The sequence below is a fragment of the Lepidochelys kempii genome, chromosome 1 (genome assembly GCF_965140265.1).
Source record: "Lepidochelys kempii isolate rLepKem1 chromosome 1, rLepKem1.hap2, whole genome shotgun sequence".
In the NCBI taxonomy this organism is placed as follows: Eukaryota; Metazoa; Chordata; order Testudines; family Cheloniidae; genus Lepidochelys; species Lepidochelys kempii.
In genome coordinates, this window is record NC_133256.1 from 158205316 (window position 1) to 158211315 (window position 6000).

Genomic DNA, 6000 nt, shown 5'->3' on the forward strand with positions numbered 1-6000 from the left:
ATTAAAACCTCCTTATCCCTACCGGAAATACCTCTCCTGATGCATCCCAAGACCGCATTAGCTTTTTTCATGGCCACATCACATTGGCAGCTCATAGTCATCCTATGATCAACCAATACTCCGAGGTCCTTTTCCTCCTCCGTTACTTCTAATTGATGCGTCCCTAGCTTATAACTAAAATTCTTGTTATTAATCCCTAAATGCATGACCTTACACTTCTCACTATTAAATTTCATCCTATTACTATTACTCCAGTTTACAAGGTCATCCAGATCCTCCTGTAGGATATCCCTGTTCTTCTCTAAATTGGCAATACCTCCCAGCTTTGTATCATCCGCAAACTTTATTAGCACACTCCCACTTTTTGTGCCAAGGTCAGTAATAAAAAGATTAAATAAGATTGGTCCCAAAACCAATCCTTGAGGAACTCCACTGGTAACCTCCCTCCAGCCTGACAGTTCACCTTTCAGTAGGACCCCTTGTAGTCTCCCCTTTAACCAGTTCCTTATCCACCTTTCAATTTTCCTACTGATCCCCATCTTATCCAATTTAACTAATAATTCCCCATGTGGCATGGTATCAAACGCCTTACTAAAATCTAGGTAAATTAGATCCACTGCGTTTCCTTTGTCTAAAAAAATCTGTTACTTTCTCAAAGAAGGAGATCAGGTTGGTTTGGCACGATCTACCTTTTGTAAAACCATGTTGTATTTTGTCCCATTTACCATTGACTTCAATGTCCTTAACTACCTTCTCCTTCAAAATTTTTTCCAAGACCTTGCATACTACGGATGTCAAACTAACAGGCCTATAATTACCTGGATCACGTTTTTTCCCTTTCTTAAAAATAGAAACTATGTTAGCAATTCTCCAATCATATGGTACAACCCCTGAGTTTACAGAGTCATTAAAAATTCTTGCTAATGGGCTTGCAATTTCATGTGCCAATTCCTTTAATATTCTTGGATGGAGATTATCTGGGCCCCCCGATTTGGTCCCATTAAGCTGTTTGAGTTTCGCTTCTACCTCAAATATGGTAATGTCTACCTCCATATCCTCATTCCCATTTGTCATGCTACCATTATCCCTAAGATCCTCTTTAGTCTTATTAAAGACTGAGGCAAAGTATTTGTTTAGATATTGGGCCATGCCTAGATTATCCTTGACCTCCACTCCATCCTCAGTGTTTAGCGGTCCCACTTCTTCTTTCTTTGTTTTCTTCTTATTTATATGACTATAGAACCTTTTACTATTGGTTTTAATTCCCTTTGCAAGGTCCAACTCTACTTGACTTTTATCCTGTTATCCCTACATGTTCTGACCTCAATAAGGTAGCTTTCCTTGCTAATCCCTCCCTTCTTCCACTCCCTGTATGCTTTCTGCTTTTTCTTAATCACCTTTCTGAGATGCTTGCTCATCCAGCTTGGTCTACAACTCCTGCCTATGAATTTTTTCCCCTTTCTTGGGATGCAGGCTTCTGATAGCTTCTGCAGCCTTGATTTAAAATAATCCCAGGCCTCCTCTACCTTTAGATCTATAAATTCTTCAATCCAATCCACTTCCCTAACTAATTTCCTTAATTTTTGAAAGTCAGCCCTTTTGAAATCAAAAACCCTAGTTGCAGATTTATTTTTGTTAATCCTTCCATTCAGTTTGAACTGAATTAGCTCATGATCACTTGAGCCAAGACTATCCCCTATAACCATTTCTTCTATGATGTCCTCACTACTTACCAAAACCAAATCTAAAATGGCATCCCCTCTTGTCGGTTCAGCAACTACTTGGTGAAGGAATCCATCAGCTATCGCATCTAGGAAAATCTGAGCCCTATTATTATTACTAGCACTCGTCCTCCAGTCTATATCTGGGAAGTTAAAGTCTCCCATGATCACACATTTTCCATTAGCATTTACTTTATTAAAAACAGTAAAAAGGGCTCTATCCATATCCAAATTAGATCCCGGCGGTCTATAACACACCCCAAGCACTATCCCAGGGGAGGCGCTAATAGTTTTCTTCCCCAATGTAATTTTTGCCCAGACGGACACAGCCATATCCATTTCATTGCTTCTTATTTCTTTACATTCTACCTCATCATTGATATACAATGCTACTCCACCACCTTTACCTTTATTTCAGTCTTTCCTAAACAGCACATACCCCTCAATACCTGTCGTCCAGTCATGACGACTATTCCACCATGTTTCTGTTATCCCTATAATATCTAGTTTTACTTCCTGCACCAGTAGCTCTAGTTCCTCCATTTTGTTACCTAGGCTCCTCGCATTGGTGTACAAACATCTTAATTTTTGCTGTTTGGCCTCACTCACATTCTGTACCCGATTAGGCACGGTCATTCTACAGCCAGTATAACCTATTAGACTGGTATCTACACTGCCCTTCCTCCTATCCATGGCTGTATCCTTTCTTACTTCGTTTTCTTTCCTCTCAATGCTAAAATCCGGTGTGGAGATTACCTGGACATCTCCCAATCATCTCCCCCAAATTCCTTGAGGGAGGTAAATTACTAGCCAGCTCCAGAAAGAGAGCTCAGGGTTCTTGGTAGGGAGAGGGATAATAATTTCTGGAATTATCCAGCTCCAGAAGAGAGCTGAGGCTCCTGCCATGAGGAGAGACTTAAAGAGTGAGAATGCTGAGACGACTAAGAATAGAGCTTAGCAGGCAGGCATCAGAGGAACCTGAAAGCCAGAAGTACCTTTTGTTTAGCTGGGACTTCTTGATTTGTTTTGTTTGTGTTGGTTTTAAGCTATTTATTTAGGAAACTAACAATTTTACAAATCCTTGCCCTGCAAATATCGGAAACAAAACAATAATTACAACAGTTAGTTTTGTTTTAAGAGCAGTTATATAGGAATCTCATCATCAGATCTTTCTATTTAACAGGGTGTTACCATATTACGGAGTGAGCATCATTACAACACCTGTGTCATTTCTAGTGATTTTATTAAATTGTGTGAAATCTCTGTATACACATGTCAAGGTTCCTCCCCCACTCTGAACTCTAGGGTACAGATGTGGGGACCTGCATGAAAAACCTCCTAAGCTTATCTTTACCAGCTTAGGTCAAAACTTCTCCAAGGTACAAAATATTCCACCCTTTGTCCTTGGATTGGCCGCTACCACCACCAAACTAATACTGGTTACTGGGGAAGAGCTGTTTGGACACGTCCTTCCCCCCAAAATACTTCCCAAAACCTTGCACCCCACTTCCTGGACAAGGTTTGGTAAAAAGCCTCACCAATTTGCCTAGGTGACTACAGACCCAGACCCTTAGATCTTAAGAACAATGAACAATCCTCCCAACACTTGCACCCCCCCTTTCCTGGGAAATGTTGGATAAAAAGCCTCACCAATTTGCATAGGTGACCACAGACCCAAACCCTTGGATCTGAGAACAATGAAAAAGCATTCAGTTTTCTTACAAGAAGACTTTTAATAAAAATAGAAGTAAACAGAAATAAAGAAATCCCCCCTGTAAAATCAGGATGGTAGATATCTTACAGGGTAATTAGATTCAAAAACATAGAGAACCCCTCTAGGCAAAACCTTAAGTTACAAAAAAAATACACAGCCAGAAATAGTTATTCTATTCAGCACAATTCTTTTCTCAGCCATTTAAAGAAATCATAATTTAACACATACCTAGCTAGATTACTTACTAAAAGTTCTAAGACTCCATTCCTGGTCTATCCCCGGCAGAAACCAGCATATAGACAGACAGACAGACCCTTTGTTTCTCTCCCTCCTCCCAGCTTTTGAAAGTATCTTGTCTCCTCATTGGTCATTTTGGTCAGGTGCCAGCGAGGTTACCTTTAGCTTCTTAACCCTTTACAGGTGAGAGGAGCTTTCCCCTGGCCAGGAGGGATTTCAAAGGGGTTTACCCTTCCCTTTATATTTATGACAACACATAAAAGACCAGGTATGCCTATCAAATGTTAATATTCCAGAAAACTGGACAGGTGTGTTGGGTTTTTTGGGGGAGGGGGGAAGAGGGGAGGTGAATGTACTTCGTCTGGGCACTGAATGAATACAAGAGAAACTCAGATATTTTGTTACATCTGTCCTCTATCTATTGTGCTGGGTGCATAATTGGTGTATGTATTTTCCATAACCACAATGTTTTTGGGGAACTATTCCTAGTGGTTGGGCTCTTTCTTTTTTCCAATGAGAGGCTACCAATTGCTGAGCCGCTACTAGCAGATTCATTCTTTATTTTCTTTTTGTGTGACCACTGCCACTAGGAAGCCCCAGGAGGATTACCAAAGGAGCGTTTGGTAATAAATATCCAACAATTTGTGATATTTGGTTACGGATTTCCCAATAGTCTCTAATGACTGGACAGGTCTACCAAACATACGCACATAAAATCTCCTCTTTCACCACAGTTTCTCCAACATGAATCCCTATGTAATCTCTCTCTATTTTTAAACCTGACTGGTGTGAGGTATCATTGAAACAGTATCTGAAAGAAATTTTAATTTTATTGTACTACAGACTAAGGTTGCTGGTCCTCTTCTCCAGATCAAACCCCGTTCTCTTGGGGTAATTTGTCTATCCACATCCCTTTCTGAGCATGGCATATGTGGACACTTTTTTTTTGTTCGGAAAGCTGTCTGCAAAGCTTGATTATAAATTTGTTTTTTTGTTTTGTTTCCTAGCTTACCAGATGGCATAGGTTCTATTAAAATTAGCTTTTAGTATAAAACAGGCATTCTAAAAAGTTGAGAAACATAATTCCTGACTTGAAAGTACTGGTATCAGGGGAGAATGGGCCAGTTAAAGTTATTTAGAGATCAAAACTAAGTTAGAAAAGTCTCTTTACTGAGTAGCTGGCCCACTGTGTGTATTCCACAGCCCTCCCCAATCTTTGAAACTCTCTGGCTTGTGATTTGGGTTAAGATCTGGATTATTTGCACTGGGTGTCACTGAGAGAAGAGAATGAATTTTCTCTCTAGTCTTATCCCAAATCCATAGGTTGAAGAATGTGTAAATTTCAGAAGTGTCTGCTGTGTGTGGTTTTTTTTGTTTGTTTTTTGTTTTAAATCCATGGTAGTTTACCCATTGTTTATATTGCTGCAATTTTCTTCTTCAGTAAAGACCCAGCGTTTTTGGCTGGATTAGAGCACCTCCAATCCACTACAGTGTTGAGCTGACGGGCTTGATAGTAACAAAATATTTGGCACAGCTGGTCCACCCTGTTTAATAGGTCTGTACATAGTGTCTGCTATCACTCTTGGTCTTTTCTTATTGGGACTTTTTGTTCTGGCCCTTTTGTAGGGGTCTTGTAATAAACAAGCCTTAAGGAGGGTATTATTGAATCAAGCATCAAGAGTGACTGAGGTGGAATTATTGGCTTTTTGAGAAGGAAAACTGAAGTAGAGTGTACTTACAGCATCACACTGACTCAGCAGGGGACACTACAGGGCAGGCCTAGCCTATGACACCATATTTTTCATATGAGTCCACCTACCAAGTGGTCCAGGTCAGTCTATATAACTGCCAACTAGCTGTGACACACACTAGCAAAGCGTATGTCTCAACCCTCTTGTTAGGATATAGATATTCAGGCCTGTCTGTAAAGGCCTATACTCTAAGAATTTAGGTGTATTCTTATCACTTGGCTAGTGATAGAGGTATAAAAGAAAGAATCAAAATCACTGTCTGCTGGTGTAAGGGCCTTCTCTTACTGTGACAGTCTGAGGCCCTGTTCTTAGGCTAAGGCCTTTGGCTAAGCAGCAGAGGCAGCCATAAGCTGGGAAGCGAACGGTCACATCCTCACATTCCAAACTAGTCACATTGAAATAAGGTGCTATTGGGCTGTTAGGCACTATCAGGACAGGATTGTATTCCTATCACCTCCAGAGAAAGGGAAGTGCCTAGAAAATGTAAAAGGAAACTTAGTTTGATAGCATCCTGTCTGGCAAGAACTCACTTATCAATAGCTGGGATGTGAAATCCTCACTTCTGCATTGTTTTGTC